This window comes from Aethina tumida, chromosome 4 (genome assembly GCF_024364675.1).
Source record: "Aethina tumida isolate Nest 87 chromosome 4, icAetTumi1.1, whole genome shotgun sequence".
Classification (NCBI taxonomy): domain Eukaryota; kingdom Metazoa; phylum Arthropoda; class Insecta; order Coleoptera; family Nitidulidae; genus Aethina; species Aethina tumida.
The window spans coordinates 1624337-1649565 of record NC_065438.1 but is presented as its reverse complement, the minus strand read 5'-3'; the positions used below and the strand labels follow the sequence as shown (position 1 = coordinate 1649565).

The window sequence follows — 25229 nt, the reverse complement described above, 5'->3', positions numbered from 1 at the left end:
AGAATTATATTGTATGTGTTATTCACTGTTAATTTCATGGTTTACAGACCATGGTGCTTCGCTGCAATCACTCTTACAGGCAAAAACACTACGAAATTACTACTCTAACTGATGGAAAAATTACAATCATCACCGACTCAAATTGCCTCTGTAAATGTTCCTAATTTGTTATTCTCAACTATTGTTCTTGTTTAATTTTCCTCTTTATTTGCCACTTTAATTATTTACCATTATCATCTTTTAATACCTCCAAAGACGTTGGCTTTTTTTCCTTAATCATCCTGTTACACCGTGCCATCTTCTTGTAATTTATTATCTCCAGTTAATAAAACACAAACGTTCAACAATTTTTTAATTAAATATTAGCATGTTTTAAACATAAAATTGAGTCTGAAATAATTCCGCATTGTGCATTGAGGTGGAATTTAAATTATCTATAACTCTGCAACAATAAATTCGTTTTAATAACTGTTGTAAGCATTATGCAAACACAATAATTAAAATATTTGCAAGCGGATAAATGAAATACTCCGAAGGATATGCAACAAAAGCATAATTCTGATTTGAAAAGCGAAAGAAGCCCTATTTAACAACATTGGCATTTCAAATTAGCCTTAAAAACGCTCCGAATAGCTTTAATAATTCCGGTGGAAGATATAATGCAGTTGCATAATGTGCGTTTTTATTTTCCAGAAAATGCAACTGCATCCCAGTACGAACGGTAATTTACAATAAGAGATTGGATGAATTTGAAATTTAAAATTGTTACTTTTTATGGCGCGTCAGTCTGTTTGTTGTAACTTTAATTTAGTGCATGCCGCTTTTTATTTCGCTGCTTTCATACATTTTTTATTTTATTTATTGTTATGTACCGCATGGCGACGAATTAAATCACGGATTCCTTAAAATTGCAACATATAAAATTGTTGTTCGACAGTATTTTTTTTTTCCAGTGAAACTGTTTATTTTATCTTAATTTATTTATGTGCCTGTACATATAAATTGGTCTCCGTTTTAGTAAGGAAAGGTGTTTTCACGTCGTATTATATTTACAGAAAATATCTATTATTTTGTCTGTTGGAGAAAAATATTGGCGCCCAACATATATTTTGGCGCCCAACGTATAATATATGTTGGGCGCCAATGTTATTTAGATTTTAATTTATTTAACACTTATTTTAATTGATAAGTGTCACATCGATGAATATAATTTGTCACATTTAAATAGAAGTAATTGAAAATATACTGTACTCATAAAAAATATGAACTATATTGCCCATTTTAAAAAAATACACGAGAATTTGGCGCCCAACGTAAAATAAGTATAAATCGTGGCGCCCAACCAAATATTCTTTGTTCTGTTTGTTTCCAAAAAATCAGCCCAAAGAAAAATAAAATAAGGTGTTAACACAGTAAATCTTAAACCAAAATGAAATAACAATAACGGACGTTGACGGAAGCGAACGTTCAATGGAACATCCGTTTTGTGACACCTATTTTAACCCAAAGTGAAAAAAAGATCGCACAATAAAAACGAGGTCGACTGGTCAGCCAGGCGAGAAGCAATTATTAAAATTTTTTTTTATATATTTTTTACGACACAACCTTTTCGCCTGACCCGAATATCTTTTAAAATTGAATTAGTATTACGAAATCCGATTTAATTGCGAACAAACACATGCTAGACCATCGCGATTTATTGTGTTAATATCGTATGAATTAAACAGATATTATCATAAACAGCCATAAATCCATGTCTAGATGTCACATGTGCAAAGATTAATTTCCCCAGCAAAAAACTCTTAATTGCATTATTCAATAAATCAATATTTTTATGGCGACTCCTCATAATAATGGATCATAATTATGTATGTAATGTAAAAATTTGTGTGGGCGTATGGTAATCCATGAGATCATGTCACAAATAATAATGTGGAAAGTAACGAAGCAATTAAAATTTACAGTTACATTAAAAGGTTTTTGTGCGGTGATTGTATCACAATTCTCTCAAATTTGAATAACAATTAATTTTTAATTTGTGCTTCCCAAAACACGTTCCTCAGTAATTATAATATTACGATAATTGCAGTGTCCGTGAAAGTAACGAGTAATTCGAAGATGAGGACTGAAAAATTAATTATTGTTTGCGGTATTATACAGCCTCAAATATGCAATTACATAGGATTTGTTATTTATTAATTATCCGTCGAGTAATTTCACAAATTTCATAGGATTTAGGATCTTATCGCGCCGAAGGAATAAATCATTCCGCCACTCAAAACTCATTATGAGCATAATTGAAATTACATTTTTAAAACGACAGTCGGTTTGTTCCGCCAACAAAAAAAAGTACAGCAATGGTTTTGTCAGGCCGACATGAATCTGAATCCGCAAAATTCTACATAAAATTAATAATGTAACAGAATACGGTTTCGTTTCTGACATTTGGAATAGCAATTGCCATTTTACTTTATGATTAATTATACCGACGCATTTCATCCACATGTTTCCGTTTTTTTTTTCTTGTACCAATGCCAAAATAAATATATTAATAACTTTACACATAAATTACATTGCTTATGACGTTATTAAATTATATGGAGGACAATTAATGGTGCACAACGTTTCTGTTGTGTGTCACACACAGTGTGGGGATGTCTCATCCCATGACAATGCACCAAAAATTAATAGCTCCATGTGATTAAACTTATTATGTTAATTAATCAATTTACAATATTTCTTTGGTTAACCAAGCACTATTTTATTAATAAACATTTTTTCCCCAACCATATCAGTTCATATAAATCATGTCGTATAACACAAGTTGTTGCCACTGCAGCGGTACAATTATTTTCCTTTCCCACAGTACAATGAGCATTTTTATATCAGTTGCTGGATTGTGTTTGCTTAGTGTCGCCTATTAAGAATTTATTATTAGTTTTTTACCTTCGCCCAGGAATATAACCTCAAGGTCAATATACTTGTCGCATTATTTTGGAGGCTATGCGCAGAGGTGGAGTGGAGGAGAAAATTTTATTGACCCAGTGAAACATCAATAGTTTTTATTATTCAGAAAGTAAGGTGATTTAAATGGATATTATTGAAAATATACAAATAATTGGCGCCCAACGTATAATAAGTTGGGCGCCAAAACATTCAAAAGGTGGCGCCCAACGAAATATTCTTTTAAATTTTTTTTTGTTTTTCTTTTCTTTTCAGCTAGAATTTAATTTGTTATTAAAATTATAATCAATAAGGGGCAAGGCTTTGTCACATTTACATAGAAATAATTGAAAATATACTACACTTTTTTAGAAAGATACACGAATATTTGGCGCCCAACATATAATACATGTTTAAATAAGGTTAGAGTAGCTAAAAATTTAAATTTAAAACGTTGTAAGTGTAGTAAGAGCTTTGTTCACACCAGACACAAATTACAAGTAGTATCTGTCACATAAACGGATCTAAGTTTCAATTTCCAGTATGCAAATGCGTCGAGTCTTTACTTCGCCCTAAACACCCCCGAAAAAGGGGAAATCAAGCAAGCCCGCCATCACGCCATCGTCAAGCTAAGTAAGTCTGGTGCGGCATGATTGAAGAGGGAATGCGAATGGCCTGTTTCAGGTGTTATGAAGTTGGTGGGCAGCCACGTTTGCAACGAGCAAATAAGTGAGGAAGAACAACTTCTGATAACATTAGCATATTTCCTGCATTTTGGACGCAGCTGCTGCCGCCCGTTTCACCGGCTTTTGTTTCCCGCCACCCGCGATATCGACTGCCGGGCGAATGATTCAGAAAAATGATGCCGTTGCGGTGCAGCTTTAAATACGAATGGTGGACCATTTAATTTTCACTTCGTAACACCGTGCTGGTGTCCATCAAATTAATTACATTAATAATACGAATGTATGTAACTGTTTCTGGCTTCAACAAGTTGTATACAGTGGAGACGATGTATGCCTTCACCTTTGTGCATAATCTATGTCCAATTTAAAATGGACCACAAAGTAACAAGGCGTTCCATCATCATTATGCAGGCATGCACGTGTTAAAAAATGAAGAGCGTCTCTCGAGACACCTAATTAAGTGATATGATCATCAAAAACAAGGCAACGAACTACGTCGAGATCCACATTCGTATATTTTGCATTCAGCGTTGTTCCGACACGCATGTTACACCAATAAACAATCTATAGTACGTGGCTAATTAGAGAGAGGAGCGAACGTTGTGTTGGGCTGTGCGGTAGTAACATAGTAGGGTGATGTCTTATTCCTAGTGCGTGACGCACGTGAATTGCGTGTACGGAAAGTTTATGTACGGCCTTTCTGTGTGGCATGCTTGAGTTAAGGTGTGTTAAAATAAAATCATTTGCATATTTCATATGTATGATGGATATGGCCGGGCGATTCATCATTCGATATCGCTGCTAGCTTGGCCATCTTCCGACAAATGATGCCAAAAAGACAAAAACTAAACCGACATCCTCCAGTCAGTATTACTCAGTACACACTTGAATAATGACACGTACACTTTGCTATTTATAATCTTTTTTGACTTTTTAGAGTAAATAATGATGAACAATCAAAAATTATTGATTCTTCATGCAAATGTTTGTGTAGTTTGTATTGAAATGTAATTAATTTTGTCTAATTTCTGATAACCATCGAAATCTTTGGCGCCCAACGTATGATAAGTTGGGCGCCAAAACATACAAATTGTGGAAAGGAAATTAGAATTTATATGTGAATTTATTATTTTGAAGAACATTCAAACCTTCTAAAAAGTTGGTGTAATATTTTGGGAGAATGCAAAACTGAAACGACTAATGGAACTCTTAGTTATTGACCCTTTATTGTATATTTTAGAAAAATACACATGTATTTGGCGCCCAACATATAATAAGTTGGGCGCCAAGAGTTAGGAATTAAGCTAAAATAAAATGACAATAACGAACGTTGGCGGAAGAGAACGGGTTCGAATTAATGAATGCAGAACAGAAACGATTAATGAAACCTTTAGTTATTGATCCCCACAACCCAACTTCATCACAGTGACTCCAGGTCTAGTACACCGTTCTGTGGTCTTTAAAGAAAACTGTTTTAGTAAAAGGTGAACTGCACTGAAACGTTGAATTCGTGCCATAGTATATGTAAATGTGTTTACGTATCTTTTTGACTTGTTAACATCTCTCCTCTTTCCAACGCTACCACCGAATATACGGATATAAATAATATGCAAATGGTAAAGACAAAAAAAAAATACGAATTTTGTTGATTGAATGGCTTTCACTAAAACTTAAAATAACACGCCATAAATTTTAATATGGTTATTACCTAATGTATGAATCATTTGGTGCACACGGATAGCGGCCAATTAATTACCAACGCTCACGATTGCTTTAAAATAACTCGTTTTCTAAATATTTCGCTAATTACTTATTTTCTACCTTTACATAATTAAACGGGCAAAAAATAAACTGCATAACTCTATTAATTATCTCTGCAAAACATTTTATTTCATTAACAGCAGTGGCAAGATAATGAAGGGAGCATTTCGAAAAATAATTAAAGCCAATCAGTATTAATGAGATTTCAGTAAAAAATATGTCGGAATTAAAGGCAGCTAAACAAAAAGTAACTACTTAAAACTTACTTTTAATTTACGGGCTCGTAGTCGTGCATCAATCTGAAAAGGAAAAAGCAAAACGTTAATAGAAACAGACCTTATATTATTGATCTTTTATTTTTAGGGGTGAGACTATTGAAACCATTTTGTTCGGCTCAAACTATTTTAAATCGAATGAAATGATGTGATCCCTTAAAAGTCGCACCACACCGTGAAGTAAAAAAAAAACAAAATGCGCTCAAAATTAAACCCCAAGAGACAAATTAAACTAAGCTACAAGAAAATCAATTAAGATAGTAATTAATTCCTCGTAAACGCTTATACAAAAACTAATTTCATTGCAGAGCACAAAACATAATTAAATGTTTTGTTTCTACAATAAAAATTCATCCTCGAGGGTTTCCTGTTGGTAATTGATTCTGTTTTTTAAGAAACAATCATATAATTTAACGCCACTTCTGTAAATTCTTGAAGGATCGCGTGAACAATTTTATGTTGTGCCGAGAGATTTAATCGTTTAGTTTTTGTGCCTAGGCACAAAATATCAAGTGAGACGGAAAGAGTTTTGTTTTCTGCGTCTTCCCGGATGAAAATCCCTGTTATTTCGGACCCAGCTGAACATGGGAAAGTTTAAAATATTTTTATTATTGAATTATGTTGTTCTCGATGTTGGTCACACGAACCGGAAAAGAATGTCGCCTACGTTTACACCTAATTTATGGTACAAGATAATCCACTCTCCATAAATTTAAACCTGCGCTCAAAAATCAATAAATATATAATTAAACAATGCCCATTTCTCGGTATTTTGTAAGCTGAAATTCCTGCTGAGTAATATTGACATTTGAAGAAATGAGCATCTGCTTTCTGGTACAATTAATTAGTCAGTGTGGCATCTTTAACCTGAAGTAACACAAAATTTTAAGCTAATTAAGCGTAATATTAATATTATTATTAATGAGTGTGTGGGCAAAGAGTAATGTTAAAATATTTGGAATTTTTTTCTTTTAATACTGACCAATTAAATAATCAAATAAACAATTTTGGCTCATTCCCATTTTAATTAATTGTTGTTCCCGTTATAAAAAGTATGTTAATTATTTTAATACACAACTGGCGTGTTTATAATAAATATTTGGTGGAAACCGTCTCCTTGTACTAAATTAATGTAGATACATTTGATAATTAATTAGTTGGTTCCAGTTTTAAAATACGTTTATGTGGCATAATTTGAGAAATAATTAGTCCGGTATGTAATTAAAATTTCCGAGGAAATATCCGTTGAGAAAATCTTTAAAAAGCCATTAATTTAACTGAAATTACATTATAATAGAACCTATATAATTACAAAAGCCCAACATAAATCAGTAATTTCCATTGTAGTTCTCACAAGTTAACAAACTACAACACAAGAATCTTTTAGTTTTATTACACCTCGTCTGTATAATGAATTACCTAATAAAGTAAAATTAATTGCCTCTTTAAATCTTTTTAAAAACGACATAAAAAAGTAATTATAGCACTAGGGACTAGAAATATATCAACTAATTGACAAAGCACGTAACATCGTAAGTTCACTGGTTCATTTTCAATAATCGTTTTACTCTAAGAATACCTGGATAATCGATTCGATGTTTTTAATTGCTTTCGCAGTCGAATCTGATTAAAAACCTTGTTCGTAAAGTTTTTCAGCGGGGTCAAATATGGCCCAGTTATGGATCACCGTCGGTTACTACGAACATGTTTCCGTTGGACTCCAATTAATAACTATATTGGATTAATCAAGTCTTTTAAACGGTTTTTAACGAGATACAAACTATGAACCACGACCTTATTGATCATTTAAGTGATTGAATTAAGGAAATTTTGTTAATATTGATACTTATTGTTCCTTAAAGATTAGTTGTTTACGTTGGATAATTAATAACTACATTAATAAGATATAAACTATGAACCACGATTTTAACATTAAAATAATTGGATCAGGAAATTTTTTGTTGGTTCTTATTGTTCCTTGATAATCAGACAAATTGGCTATTTAAAGATTAGGAGATTTGATTTTTGGCAAGATTAGAAATCTTGTATGGCAAAACCAACAATTTACAACTACATATTATATTGTCTTTTTCAAAATATTTTATTGAATTGTAAGTTTTAGAAATATACACAAATATTTGGCGCCCAACGTTTGATAAGTTGGGCGCCAAAATAGAAATTGTGGGAAAGAAATTAGAATTTAAACGTAAATTTAATATTTTGAATAACCCTCAATCTTCTGAAATGTTGGAGTAATATTTTGGGAGAATGCAAAACTGAAATGACTAATGGAACTTTTAGTTATTGATCCTTTATTGTATCCCAACAACATCTTAAGTCCTTTATTTTTTGTAGACTTTTTGTTTATTGGAGATTCCTTGTTAATCAGTCATATTACCTAATAAAAGTTTAGAAGATTAGATCAAAAGCAAGATTAGAAATCTTCTTTTATACAGCTATTAATCTGATTTCATCTTGTCTGGTAAAACAATTTACAGCTACATGTACTTTATTATTTCAAGATATTTTATTGAATTTGTTAAAATTAATGTTGTTTATTGCTTCTACAGTTGAGAGTGATTGAAAATTTTGTTCTTAAAAATTTTTAACAAGGCCATATGTAGCCCAGTTATGAATCTTATCAGTTCTTAGGATCAAATTTATGTTGGGCTCCAATTAATAATTATACTAATCAATTTTTTAATAAGATATAAACTGTGAATCACGAATTTACAACTTATTTTTGGAAACGACTTAAACGGCCACGAAGCGAAAAAATATGTCGGGGCACCGCCGAATCTCCGGAGTGCACACGGTCCGTGGTGTAGGTATTCCATCGTTTAGTGTGTCCCTGTGTTCTGTACTGTGACTCCCACGTGTGCTTTGTGATGCCTTCGCCTTGCACTGTCGACCTCCAACCGGTTTTCTTTCTGCTTCTTGGTCTGTTGGTCTGCCAACTCGTCTCCTCTTCTTCTCTTCCACGCTCGACGGTCGCGGCGGTGCACTGTTGCTGCCCACGTTGCCAAACTTGTACACGGACACCATCTGATCGCACCGGTCGGCATTCACTCCGACGCATAATGATTAAAAGCGGTACGAAGCGTTTTGAAGCGAGGTCGACGGATGAAAAAAAAAAAAATGTTGGATGTGCCGAATACCACGAGGAGGCGTTCAATTGCCGATGTCCTTCGTTGGAGGCAAAAATAAAGCAATATTCATAATAAAATGTGTTACGTGTGACAATGCAGGTGCTCCCAAGAGACGAAGCCAGCAATTATCTAAACCAAAGCTTATCGCACAAATCTGAATTGTGCAGCAATTCCACGTGGCACATGAAGATGCCGACCTGCAAGTGTGACGTCGTTTTGATCGGGCTCAGCGTAGAGAACCGAGAGGTCCGAGTCTTTACTGAGGAATGCGGCCGGTTTACCTAAACTTGCAAATCGTTCACTTGAGGATGGGACGATTATCCCGGGGTAGAACGGCGGAAAAATGCAACACGGACCAGCCACACATTGTTTCTCTAAACGGTCGCACGGACCCCATTTGCTGTGAGCCGCAAACGGATCACGACTCAGGAAATGGACTATATGCTTAAGAATGCGTCGATTGAGATGCCATCATCGATAATTTGTGGTGTGGAATTTTCAATGCGAACTGTAATATTATCCGGCTCGTGTAATACGATAATGGCAGAAGAATGGACGTAGGTACAGTCCAAGATTTACCTTTTACTGCTTCGAATAAAAAATTTTGTTTAAAACCCACTAATGTGGGTCAATATCCAACAAAACTCTTCACCTTAAACACTTAAATATTTTCTAATTAGCCTGTGCCACAACACAACGACAATTTATAGCCCACATACGAGAAATATCTCGTAAAACTTAGCGAATTAACCGTTTTATGGGCCATGTTCATTACTTTTATATGCAAATGGTTTTTGTATATTAATTCGGACACCTGTACCACGTTAGGAGAAAAAGAGCCACGTTACGTGGGAGCCAATGTGTTCATGTGTTCATCAACAGTTCAACGCTCACCCACGCAAAAGTTGGCCGGTAAATGTTGTGTCAATATCGTTAGGATCGACATGCTCTGGGGTTTTTCTTTTGCGGCCGCTTAACAACTTCGTTAAACGCCATATCACTGCACTTCTTGTCTAGAAGTGAGTGATTCAAGTCAATTTGCAATCGGCTACTATGCCGCGTTGCCTCAACACGTAATGATCGTAATAGAATCGATGTGTCCATTAATGAAATTATTGGATTCAGCACACAACCTGTTATTGGATCATTTCATTCATATTTTATATGCAAACGTTTGATGGCCGATTCCGTTATTGAATTGTAGTCACAAGCAAACAATATTTTAATTAAATTTAATATGGCCCAAGATTCGGGTATGATAAAGCTTTCTTAACTGTTCATGGTAAGAGGTAGAGGAGGTGTCGGACCACATATCGAGTCTCATCATCCCAGACAAAACCATATTAGGACACCTCTTACACAGAACAGCGTTTAATGATTGAAACAACATTTAATTTTTATTTAATTGCCTGGCATCAAATGATTAATGTAATTAATTTGGTGGAAGATAATGTGAACAAATTTTCCAATTATCACCTTCTGATCAAGGCCTGACATTTATATATATATATAAACGTTCCTTAATTAAACTGCTTAAAGCGTTTTTGGTAAAACCAAATAAATGCATCATAAAATCGATAAAAATAAAAAAAAATGTTTTGTTCGATTTTCAAAGCACGGATCAATTGTCACAGTCCCCCTTTACAACTCGTACAAGTGAGAGAGACGCTCTCTCGAGTTTATCTAGGCGGTCGTCGTTATTGTGTGGAGAAACAGGTGGTCCAAAGCAACGACCATCCCAAGGATTCATAGCTCGCAATAGTTGGCAATCGGCGAGGCGGCCGTTTAAGAAACAATGTTGTTTTTAAACCGACACTAATCAACAACAAACAACCTCGAAATATGCGACTCCTTCAGCAACCAACTGTTACACAAATTTTGTTCCAATGACATATTCAATTTATATTTTAAATCAATAATTTAGAAATATATTTTTTTACTTTGTTTTTAGTCAACGTTAGCTGAAAATAAACAATTCCAAAAATATGATTTTTTAAGACAACATACTGTTAGATTTTATATAAGGAAATAATTGTATTTTTCTATTGGTGACATGTGGTAGGTCAAATAGAAGAGAAGACACAATCGTTGCCGATCACCAAAGCAATTGTTTCAGTAAGAATCTTACTTTTAAACTAACACCAATAATGTATATAAATGTTATATGTAATTTGGCGCCCAACGTATATAATTAATGTAACGTTGGGCGCCAAATGTATATAAATTTTTCACAAAAAATAATATAATTCTTATATTATGTAAGAATTTAATATTATCACACGAAAATATAGAATAAATGAAACAGGAAAAATTTTATTTGAAAGCATTTTCAATGCACATTTCATCATTAAAGCAATTTTAGAGTTTTTATTGATCTCCTTAAATATATTTCATACAAATCAATTAATCATTAAGTTAAAATCACCATTATCATGTATACAAAAATTTCAAAAAGAAACCATTACTTTTATTTATTTTTATTTATGTATGATATTCATACAATTTGGCGCCCAACGTATATAATTAAGGTAAACGTTGGGCGCCAAATGAATATAAATTTTTCACAAAAAAATAATATAATTCATATATTATATAAGAATTTGATATTATCAAGACACAATCATTGCTAACCACCAAAGTAGTTGCTAGATGAATGTTGCTTTTAAACCAACACTGATAATATATAAATATGTGACTCCTTCAGCATTTAACAGTATCTTAAATCAATAATAAGGAAATAATTTGAGTGATAAGAAACGATGATGGAAGACACAAATTTGGGTGGGCATGTATAAACCGCATTGTTCAGAGAAAATTGGCGCGCGTTGAATGAATATATGATGATGCGGAATAGTTGTGGAAGTATTGTAGTGGAGTATTTAAAATTTATTCCGCGTTTGGAGCGTTTGAATTTCGTCGGTGGGCCCCCGCGCCGATAAAGAGTCAAGTCGTGGAGGACGGGCGGCGGAGCGTATTGGAGAGGGGGAGTGAGTTCTGAACAACAAACTTTCCACTTGTTATCTAATTAGGAGCTCTTGTTCCTCTGGCGCGCCGCGATGTCTTTATAACTACTGGATTCAATTGGAATTCCGATAAGGTTCGGAATTTCGCTATCTGTGCCCGTTCCACACCCGAAAATTCGCCAAACTGCTGTCCGTTATCTAAACTTTACTTGTTTCCACTATGAATTGTAGACATTGGATTTATCTAAATTGTTTTGGTGGCTGCTTATAAGTGCTGTTCGCTGATAATGCACCCACCCGACCGACCGGCTAATTCTCACACCAAATGTTATCGCGCCGTTTTACACATTTGTATTGTGTTATCTGCCTGTACCACGGTTATATCTGCAATAATTTGCTAAAGTTATGACAAATTTTATTGGTCGTGCTGTCACGTGCAAATATATTAATTTACTTTTTTGATGACCGATGCATGAGAGTTTAAAGGCAAACACGATAAACCGCATGCCAGTGATTCAGCGTTTAGACCACGGATTACGCTCGTAAATAACAAATTACCCTCTATAATCGTTACATTCTTTAAATAAATTAGTTTGCATGTTTCTGAATTATTATACCCAATGTCTCCTACATAAAACTTCATTCTTCCACCATTTTTTTTTTATTAATGAAGTCAATTGTTAATAACAATCTTTTATTATTTACAACAAATTTCACATGTTATTTTAAAGGGTGATTATTTTTATCCTTAACTCGAATATAAAAATCATTGAAGCAATTTTTGAGCTTTTGCTGATGCCCTCAAAGAGTTTCATACAAATTACTCAATAAACATTAAATTACAATCATCACCATCATGTTTAGAAAAATTTCAAACCAACACTTTTATTTATTTTTATCTTTTATTCATTAATTTGGCGCCCAACTTATATAATTGATGTAAACGTTGGGCGCCAAATGAATATAAATTTTTCACAAAAAAATAATATAATTCATATATTATGTAAGAATTTTATATTATCACACGAGAATATAAAATAAATGAAACAAGAAAAATTTGATTTGAAAGCATTTTCATTGCACATTTTATTATTAAAACAATTTTTGAGTTTTTGTTTATAATTTTAAATATATTTCATACAAATTAATGAAACATTAAGTTGAAATCAGCATCATATATAAAAAAATGTCAAATCATTACTTTTACTTATTTTTATTTAACTTTTATTCATGTCATTTGGTGACCAACATATATAATTGTTGTCAACGTTGGGCGCCAAATGAATATAAACATTAAAGCAATTTTTGAGTTTTTTGTTTATAATCTTAAATATACAAATTAATATGATACAAATGTCAAAAAGAAATCATTACTTTTATTGATTTTTATTTATGTATCTTTTTTCATTGAATTTGGCGCCCAACGTAAACATTTGATGAAAATGTTGGGCGCCAAATGAATACAGATATTTTACAAAAAATTAATATAATTCATATATCACGAAACAATTAATTAACAATAACTACTTTATTTTTTGGTTGTTGAGACAATAGAAAGCTCTAAGCTCCTCAGTTTAATTTCTTCAGTACAAGAAACATGTAATAGTTGTTTTGGCTTAAAACAAAGTAGAATAATATTTATATTTCAATATAATAATGAAAATAAATAACATAAATTAATAATATCTCTCATTCACTTGACAATGCCTCTAAATAGACTTAAGTATAAGTTTTGAATTGTTGTCTGTAATTTCTTCAACCCAAGAAGCATGTGAAGAGTTATTTTGGTCGAAAACTAGTCCGGAAAATATTTTTCCGTAATTATTTGTGAAGGTAGGTTTACGGGTAGTATTTATGAGGCATGTCGCAGATCGGTCTCCGCAGAGGTCAAAGTTGTTTAAACTCGTTCCAAGATGCAGCACTGAAGGAAGACAGCTAAACTGGACACAATAAAATACAAAGTTTCTTGGTAAAAGCCCCGTCTCAAGATGTCTTCTAACTAACTTTTGTTTAATTACCTTTATCTCTGCCTAGTTGAAGGTGATTACTGGATATTTTTTTCAACAAAAACGCATTCTTTCTTTTATACCATTTTAATTACATCTGGGGAATAATCAGTCTTGATCACTTTTTATGGCGTATTGTCTACGGGATTAATTAAATATTTTAATTAGCCTTAGATGACAAAAGTCCGAATATGGCGCTCATTTCTTGGAGGTAAATGCTTTTTATTAGGCGTATATAACGAAAATTAAACAATGAAATCTTATGGCTGTCTTACGTCCTTGTCCATCATATTTCACTCCACTGTTGCTAATTTAATGACTTGTTTCTATCTATCCCGTTTTGCTAAATTAATTACGCAGCACAATATTTAGCTTAATTTCCACCCCCAATTTCTTCGACAGCATTGGTGTAGGTTTTTATTTTTTCGGTGTCCCGTCATAATTTACGGCGCCAACATAACTCTTTAATACTGCACATAGAACAATCGCGTGTGTGTGCATTTTCAGCCTTTTTGTGGTCAATAGCACCAGCAGCACATCGCACCGTGCAATGGGGTCCATACCAACCAGTACGAGTATATTGAAATGTCCCGGACAGGTCTATATCATAGAGATATAACGGCCTCCACTGTCAGCCACATGCTTATGCTCGTAAAATAGCGGCCAGATCGGCAAATAGAATTGTCCAAATAATTCTAAATAATTGCCCCGTGTCACGTTTAAACGTTCCGAAATATTTATGCACCAGTTTCGCAGCGCGAAAACGCTCCAGTCATTCGGTTCATCGCTGCGGGTTTATTAATTGACGTATTAAAAAATATTCGGCTCCGGACCGAAATCATTTTGAAGAACAAACAATTTCTGCTCAAAAATAACGTGTGTTGGCGGTTTAGAACAATTTTTTTCGACTTTTAATGAATCAAACATTACATAAATACTTAAAACAATGTTTAACAACGAAAGTTACACAAAAACATCGAAAATTTTAATAAATAAAATTGCAATTCAGTTTAACAACGTTTATTATATATATTTTTTTTTTTTTTCAGTAACAGTTGATGAAAGGAAGATTTTATTACATTTTATTTTAATTGATGCGTATTTTCGCAATATTATTAATTTAGTAAAAACACTATTATTCATTTTAATATAACAAAAGTAATCTAAAATTTTTAATAAATAAAATTGCAATTTAGTTTAACAAAGTTTATTAATTTTTTTCAGCAACAGTTAATGAAAGATTTTATTACATTTTGTTTTAATTGATACGTATTTCCACAATATTATTAATTTAGTAAAAATACTATTTATTATTCATTATGTTGGACAATTAACCTATTTATTTAAATACATTTTTAATTATACTTTAAATTAATTATTAAAAATAGAAAGTAAATTCTTCACAACCCTATTAAGTGTATACAAAAACATAATTAATTAATTAATATATTTGTTTTTAATTATTTTAATCTGCATATAATTTTAATTAAAATTTAAGAAAAAACAAATAAAATAATTAATATACACTGTATTTATATAATTCTGATAATTTAAATCCTCTTATAGAAAACTAATATTAATCATTTTAAATTATCATTAATTAATTATTATTAAAAATAAATTAAATTATTCACAACCCTAATAAGTGTATAAAAAACATAATTAGTTACTTAACATATTTGTTTTTAATTATTTTAATCTGCATACAATTATGTAATAATAAATTATACTTAAAATATTATTAATATTATTGTTACGTAAAATTTAAAATATTTAAATTAAATTTGAATGTTTTTTAAAGACAAGAATAATATATTTTTAAAGACAAGAATATAAATATTCCAATAATATACTAATTTTATTAATAAATAATATATGATAATTATTATTTTTAAATATTTAATAAAATATTAAAAATTAAGAAAAAGCAGGTTAAATAAAATTATAATAATGATGAAATTGATAACAATGATAATGATAATAATGATAATCAATGACAATTATCTATTTAAAATCCACTTTAGGATTTCTTTATAAAAAAATTTTATTTAGGTTAGGTTATTATTATTATTATTATTCTATGTCAATCACATAACTAATTAAAAATATTAAAATTTTATATTTTTAAATTTGGAGGTAAATTTTTAGAATAAGCAACGACAATGAAATCTGTATTTTATGAAAAAATATTTCATTACTCATTTTAAATTAGTATTATAAATGACTTTATAAAATCAAAATAATTATTAATTATTCGCTTAATATTGTGCAAATTGTTTTATAGAAAAATGTTTTATGTAACAATATAATACATAGTTTTTAAAAAAAGAACTTGAAGATTACTAAAGAAAATTAAAGCAAGAAAGTATTTTGAAACTTGATTTTAAATGGACACAATTTATAATTAGACACTTAAAAAATATGTAGTTTGAAAACATTTTTTTCTGTTATTCAGGTTCACAAACATGTGTAATACAAATTGGAATGCGTGTATGTACATTTGTAATATTTTAAAACCTAAATTGTTTGTTTTCAAGTTGTAAAGGTCGACTGTTTGTTGTGTTATTACCTTTAGGCGCAAGGAACGTGTAATTAGTTCAATTTATGTTCATTAAGTGCAAAATTGTGTGTTTAATTGGAATGCACATCATTTATGCACTTCCTCCGCATCCACATTTCCATAACCCAACCGCCAACCCCGCAGACCAGCCAGCTCAAACTTATAACTGCATTTAACGCGTTAACTCGCTTAGCAATTCTTTCTTGGCCCGGCCCCAATTTGCCCCTTATATAGTTTACAAACTGGCCAAATAAAAATTCCCGGACATTAGGAAGCTGGCGGCCGGAAGTGAGGGTGTAAGTGGACACTTTGTGCGGCCGAAAAGGGGTAAGAGATAGCGCGACGACGGGGACGGGGAGTTATCCGGGGGATGGTCCGGTTGAACCGGACAAAACGGGAGACGGAGTTCCGGGAACTGGTCCATGTTTACCGGAACTCAGTGGCCGTAACAAGATTACACCGTAATAGCGGATAACCGCCGCTCGAAATCATTTCGCCACAATGTCGCAGTCTGTGTGTCTCTAATGTTCCTCGGTGTTCCTCGCCTTGCGGTCATCTTCCAGAAAGGATAATTGTTTATTATTGACATCTCAAACCGAGACGATTCACCACTTTTCTCCTCCACACCCTCGATTAACCCGGCTCGTATACGTGACCGGACTCCTGATTTCCAACCGGGTCTATTACACACGTTTTCTTTTAATATGGAGTTACACCGCCATTAAAATCTATTATTGCCTGCAATTTTTGCCGACTTCATCTCGCGTTGTTTCTGGCGGATGAACAATCGCGCAAATTGATTTTTAACGGGGATTCCGGAAAATATAACATGGAATATGTGCGCATTTTATTTAATATTTTATCAACTTTCTCATACATCTTTTGTTTTAATAATTTATTTTGACTTTATATTTAAATTTAACACCCCCAAAAATTGGCAAAAAATTTATTTCTTCCAATTGACTACTTTTTTACCCCCTTTCACCATTTTTTATTAAAATTTAATGAGTAGTGTCTCAAAATATAGACAACTTGTGGAAAAAAAAATGCCTTTTAGATTATACTTCATGGTATAAAATCAAGAAAAAATTTGTAAAAACATGCTCATTAGTTGGACCTTACGAAAACCTGAACAGATTTTAATTTATAAATGAATCGTGTCATTTTTTTGTAAAATATTTATATTTATTTGGCGCCCAACTTTGTGATCAATTGTATACGTTGGGCGCCAAATTCCATAAAATAAATAAAAATAAATAATTAACTTTTACAAAACATACTTCATTTAAATTTAACTGTCCCCAAAAATTGACAAAAAATTTATTTCTTCCAATTGACAACATTTTTACCCCTTTTCACCATTTTTTACTGAAATTTAATGAATAGTCTTTCAAAATATAGACAAATTGTGGAAAAAAATTGCCTTTTAGATTATACTTCATGGTAGAAAATCAAGAAAAAATCTGTAAGAACATGCTCATTAGTTAGACCTTACGAAAACCTGAACAATTTTAATTCAGATTTTAATTTATAAATGAATTGTATTTTTTTTTTTTTTTTGTAAAATATTTATATTTATTTGGCGCCCAACGTTGTGATCAATTGTATACGTTGGGCGCCAAATTCCATGAATAACAGACTAAATAAAAACAAATAATTTAACTTTTACAACATACTTCATAGTAAAAAATCAAGAAAAAATCTATAAATACATGCTCTTTAGTTAGACCTTACGAAAACTTGGGTTTTTTTATTTTTCAATGGATTTGTTACAAGAAACCGTAAAATTTTTATTTAGATTTTAATTTATTTTACAAATGGACTACAATTTAAATGGAAAAGTTTATATAACTTTTTTACTGACTCCTAAAATTTAAATAATGTAAATAATTAATAATTAATTAATTCCAACTTATCATTTTATCAAATATTCAGTGGTTTTAGTTCCAGAATTTTTTCCCAGATAAGATAATGGTTGTTTAATGAAATGCTTTGAGTTTGCGATTAAACGTGGAACATTTCCAGTTCACATGGACGGTATCAATAAAAATCGACGGAAATATTTCCCGTACAAATCAATTCCGAGATACACGTTAACAATTTGCTTGTCCACATCGAAGGGGTAATGTGAATTCCAGAGATTTCCAGCATATCGAGGCGATCATGTTAAACGAGAGTATTTAATTTGAGGCAATAAAAATATCAAGGCCTATCTATGTGAGATACCTGGACCCGCAAACACCTGCACAAGGTATACAATACAAGGATGCGACTCACAAAGTTGTAACAATTATTTTAATACCGTTATCTCGATGACCCGAGTTTTCGGAACTCTCGACACGGGTTAACAGCGCGTCCACGAATTTTTCGACCCGGCCTTATCTTGATTAATTACATAAAACACAATATTTCGGTGGCGCATAAAATATCGAACGGAATCGGCGTGCAGGAAATGAAATTGTCCTCGCACAAACTGAAATATTTATCGATATCGATGATTTCAATTACGGGTCCCTTTTCCGTGAAATTTTGCGGTAATTTCCGGCACCGTGAGACTACCGGTGAATAATAATTCTCAAGTGCCTAATAAAACAAACACGTAGCCGAAGATCAATGGTTGAGCGGATTCGGTCTTCACTCTCGCGGCGTACTCTTCATTCATCCGTTTTTCGATCCCCGTCCTCATAGACAAATTGCCACTTTTGTTCCTTTTATTTTTGTACATACATTTATAAACCTAATTGAATGCAATTAAATATTTATTATGATATATATTGTCATATTGAAAATTATAACAATATTTATAAAAATATAATACAGTCAAATAATATAATATAACATAAAAATCAAACAAAGCAAAATATTTTTAATATAGCATATGTATCTAAAATAAAATTAAATAAATTGAAATTATTTTAATTCATATTAGAAGAATTTAATAAAATAATACAATTTATATGATAGAGAATAAATGAGTACATACTGAAATTGAATATTTATTTAATTAAACAAAACAAAGTACCTAATAAACTTTTAAAGGTATTAAAATTTATTAATGCTATAAATGCAATAAATTTTAATTGAAATAATAATTTAAGATATTAATTAGGAATATATGAAGAGAAAAGTTGAAGAACATATAACTCATTAAAACTAATGATTAGTATTATTGTTATTTTACAGCACATGGAATCTTTATTCAAGAAAAGAAAATTATTGTTATAAATAAAATAATAATGTAATAAAAATTTTATACATTAAATACATAAATCATATTATTTATTATCATCAGATTTTTAAGTTTTTTGCAGTTTTTATATTATTGTTAAATAAATTGAATCTATAATTACATATTTCTTGGACTAAAAAAATAAAAAAGGAGCTTAGAGAAGATACAAAATAATTTAACGATGATTTGATGAACACATCAACGAAAGCTTAAAAGTTGTTTCAAATAAAATTTTTCCTATACCATTTATTTATTTATTCGTCTGATAATATAATATTCTTACACAATATGTGAATCGTATTTGTTTGTGAAATATTTATACTCATTTGGCGCCCAACATTGTCATCAATAGTATACGTTGGGCGCCAATCGACAAGAATGAAAAATATAAATAACAATAATTAAAGAGATGAACGTTAAGATTTATATTATTCTAACAACAATAAAAAAATATTGTAGTCATTGACCTAAGACCTAAGTGATTATAATGAGATTTTAATAGTTTGTGAGATTTATATAAGAGATTTATATATATTGAATAATTACAGAAGAATAGTTTACTGACTTATTCTAAACTAAAACCACAATTACACGTTTATTTGACTGAAGAAATTGAAGGAAGGAGCTTAAAGCTCTCCACTATTTTAACAACAGAAGGTACAAAACAAAAAATGTGGTTATTGTTAATTAAAGACTTAAATTAATAAGAGATTTTAATTATTTTTGAGTTATTAGTATATTAAAAAACAATTACATACTTATTGGGGAGAAGAACTTAAAGAGATGAGCTAAAAGCTTTCTATTATTTCAATTACAGAAGATGGAAGATGTATCTAAACGGTTAAAGGAGATTCATGAATTATTACTTTTCTTATAATTGCATATTGGACCTTGCATTTGAGAAGATTACTCCACCAATATTTGCAATTGAATCCGAGCGAGAACTCGCCGTGCACACGCATCAAAACCATATATCTATATCAATAAAATATAGTTGTTAAATTACACATTACGAGACGTGATACAAAATTGAATAAAGAAAAATAATAATACGGTGTATTTCTGATTTGAGGAACGACCCGACTGACGGAATGGGAAGGAAAGGGTATCATTATAATAAGTATATATGATGGGCAGACGTGACCGGAGTTGAAACATTCCTGGAATGCCGTTTCTACTTCTCGAATGGGACATGTTTTATATTAATATTTAAATAACTCCAATTGAGGGCGAAATTTATTTTTCGGTGTTGGGACGCCGCGTCATAAATTACGGCCTGGTTAGGACGCGGTCTCGCCGTTGAGAAAATTAATGAAAATGGACGCCGAACTGTGATGGCTTTATTGGGGCACCGCGTCAACACTTCTTACGGTGCGGTCAAAGAATACTTCGTGATGGTCTTTTATGCAAAGTAGGGAAGTGTAAAAATACTTGGGGGGTTTATCCAACCCGATCTTTTTCAGATTTCTTAACAATATCCAATGTACACGACGCCTGTTGCTTTCGCATCATGCAACCACTCACTCTTTTTTTACCTGGGCGGGAAGTCTTGCGGCGTTGCCGCCGTTGCCGCCGGTTCGGGACGGTCTCGAGAGTTTAGGTTTCATAAGCGGCACGCCGATCATAGACATCATTATTCACGTCAAACAAAAGGATCCCGGTAGCTGCCGAAACAATTGAAATGTTTTAAAGGTACATTGTTGATTTATCGTTAAAATCACTGATAGAAAGAAAAATGACTGTTCGATTACGCAGTGGGATTCCGGATCGTGGATGGGAATTCGAGATAGCGTCGAAATCGATGTGATAATATAATTGGTAATCCTTTCCGATTGTTAATACGCAGCTCCGAGAGTCTCCGACGCGAAATAAAGCTTGAGCTGGTTTTTTACAGTTGTACTGTTATTTTAGAGGCTCATAAATATTCGTCGGCGTGCGAAATCTGTGTAGGAATAAATGAGGAGCATTTCTGCATTTATGCGAAAAGAATTGAGTAATTCATTTAAGCGGCATTTAAAGGAAAATAAAGGCGATCAAATTAAAATGTATATAATCCACAATTGTGCATTGGGAAACAGTAGTGGAGTAGTGAAAAGAAAGTAACGAACTGGCTATGCAAATAAAAGCAAATAATTTATTTGAGAGCAGCAAGCGCCGGGCATCAACTTGCTAAATAAATGAATAACGAAAACAAAAGAAGTAATCAAACCATATTTAAAATTTAAATATCTCAATTAAAGCAACACAATATACATTTCCATGTTAATTGCAATCTCCACCTGCTGCTGCTGCTGCTGCTGCTGCACTCACTTTTAGCCATATAATCTTAAACCTAATCGATATTATGTATTTCTTTTTCGCTGCTCTTTTATTCTCCTCCATTCTCCTCTTCTGCAAAATTATTTAAATTGCTCTTTTACGCTCTGTTTTTATGAAACGGATAAACATGCAAACATTTTATATTGGCTGAATTCGTTCACATACATAGTGGTCATTCCGACCAAGCTCAATATTTTCCACTTGATTTCTTTTTGCTTTGGATGATGTACTTCTTCGATTGCTTTACTTTAACGATGGACACTAAAATAATGTTATAAAACTTCTACTTTTTCTATTGTCGCATTATGCCAATCATTAGAATAAATTAGTTTACGTTAGTCGAAATTATTGGAAATAGAAAAATACAAATTATAATCAAATTTGCTATTTTTTAATAATATGTTCCTGTCTCAGAAATCGTATAAATAGAAATAAAAAGATCTACAGATCTTACCTCATACATAATAGAGGTTTTAAAGTATATCTGTATATATATATATATATATATATATATATATATATATATATATATATATATATATATATATATATATATCTTGTATATTTTGTATATCTTGTATGTCTTGTGTATCTTGATATATTTTGTGCTTCTTGATATATCTTATATATTTTGTATGTCTTGTGTATCTTGATATATCTTGTGTATTTTGTATATCTTGTATGTCTTGTGTATCTTGATGTATCTTATATATTTTGTATATCTTGTGTATCTTAATATATCTTGTATATTTTGTATATCTTGTGTATCTTGATATATCTTGTATATTTTGTATATCTTGCATATCTTGTATATCTTGCATAACTTGCATATCTTGCATATCTTGTATATCTTGTGTATCTTGATATATCTAGTGTATATTGATATATCTTGTGTATCTTGATATACCTTGCATATTTTGTATATCTTGTGTATCTTGTATATTATCTTATACAGCTTATATATCTATATTATATATATATATATATATATATATATTTTATATCTTATATATCCTATATATCTTAAATTTCTTATCTTATATCTTACAAATCTTATAGATTATACATCTTGTAGACCTTATAAATCTTATAGACTTTATAGATTTTATAATTAAAAAGTTCAGTATATTTTGTGATATTTCTAGTATTTTGAACGTATTGTGAAAGTAATAACTCCAATTTAAATGATTACTATTCATATTTAAAGACATGGAAAACATATATTATAATATATATGTAAAATAATTTGTAGACTTAAATTTCAACTAAAAAAAATATATATTCCATATAAAATGCCCAAATTACCACACAAAATATTCGAAATTTGAGTAATCGAAAGATTTCAATAAAATAATTAAATTATATTTAATTAAAATCATATTCGAAATAATTATGCATAAAACATCTGGCTGTAATTTTAATATTAATTAATTTAATCAACACGGGGTATGGACGGGGCGTCATTATTAAATAAAACACGATATCTAATTATTCGATGAAATTGGAAATATTTATTGTAATTTACGAGATCCACCTATGTGTTTTTCTGTAAAACAAAAGGGGCGGGCAGCCCTTAAAGCAGCGTAAAACTGAAATAATTCCTCATAAGGCACATCTATTAGTATGCCCTTTATGAGACCACCGTTTCATTATTCCGAACAATGACTAGGCGAAATTAAAGTTTCCATTGAGCCGAGTGTCGGGGAAAAAGGTGAGTTTTCTGAATTCAATGGCCGCCTAATTAAAAATTGGCTACCAAAAAGGTAGGCCAGTATGTGGCCAATTAAGAAAGTAAATAAATTCAATGGAATCTGTCAGCTTGGATGTTTGATGGGCATGAGAAACGTCTTTGAGTGCGCATAAGGGGTGGCCCGTATATATTTAAGTGCGGGTGAAATTTCCTTCAATGGTCTCAGCCGATTCTCAACAATAACGCATACCTGGACCGTACGATCTTTACAATTTGTGCGTTATTCATGTAAAAACGGTCATTAGGTGAATGCGATACGTCGTGTCACTCACTGGTCGTGCCCTTCTGGGAATTTTCAAGTATTTTTCGATGTGTGAATGCTCCACGAAAATAGTTTTAATTGTCCGGAGAGCTTTTCTGCATTATGTTTGTTGATTTTGTGTTATAAGTTTTGGAGCGGGATGACAAATTTTCATCCACTATTTGTGTCGATGGAAACCATCACGAAAATGGTGTTTGCTTTAGCTTTAAATAGATTTGCACACAAGTGTTTCCATTTGCATTATGGATTTTCTATTGAAAATAAATAATTTTAAAATGTGACCATGACTTACATTAATAAACAATGGCATTGATGCAGGACACTTAAAATGTTATTATATCTCAGTCAACAACGGCAAGGGCAACTAAATTATTATTGGGAAATTATTTATAGCTACAAGGTACAAAATTACTTTCAGTCAACCATCGGATATTCTAATTTATTAATCAACATAAATTAATGATAAACTGATCAAAAATATGATGGAGTTTATTATTACATATTTAGACAGATTACAACAACTTAGAAACCATAAAAGGTTAATGTTATGAATGCGTAAACTCCAAGATATACAAATTTATTTCTAAATTTTAGTAATTTGTTGTGTAAGAATTTTTAATGAGCTGTGGAACTGATAAAAAGATAAAATGTTACGTGTTTTAGAAACCAAAAAACTTAGAGATCTTACAATAACATATAACTAATAAATGTGTACATAAAATTAATATTTTTCTATATTGAAAATTGATTATAATATAAATTAAAATGTACACAAAAGCTTAAAGCTCAGCATCTTAAAATTAACGTATTATTCAATGTAACAGTTAGCAAATGATTTTTATAATTTTTTATATAGTTGTGCAAGTGTAGATTGCATGTCGCCGGTAGTTTTGATTTCATTAAGGGATGTCATTGACGCCCGATCGTCGAAGCGTGCAATAAACGAAACATATGGGACATGTAACTTGAACGTAACATGAGTCGCATATAAAACTAAATTAAATTTTCTATTTTCATATTGCTGAAACAATGCCCCGATTGTACGTACGTACGAGCCAACAAGTTGTAAGATGAAATCTTCCCTTTCCACCCATAAGCCATATTTATTTTTACTGTGTAACTCAAAATTAGACTCGATATTTTTATTGGTTTAGTTAATTTAATAAAACACACGGCTTTTATTCGGATGCGATTTAATTTCATTTAATTCCCTTGTCCGCCCAAGACAATCAAATTCCGAAATTACCATGAATAGAACAATTCCCACCACTTCTAATCCTTCAATATGTTCCGAATCACTTTGGCTGAGGCTGAGAATTCAAGTAT

General features: G+C 31.5%; 1 protein-coding gene across 1 annotated transcript in view; it reads right to left on the bottom strand.

Annotated features, from left to right (window-relative positions):
• LOC109596354 (LIM domain only protein 3) overlaps positions 1–25229 on the bottom strand; it is a 110191-nt gene that overhangs the window by 36450 nt on the left and 48512 nt on the right. The window contains exon 2 of the mRNA XM_049966449.1: positions 5657–5689. The gene's annotated coding sequence lies outside the window, so the exon portion shown is untranslated. The remainder of the gene's footprint in view (positions 1–5656; positions 5690–25229) is intronic.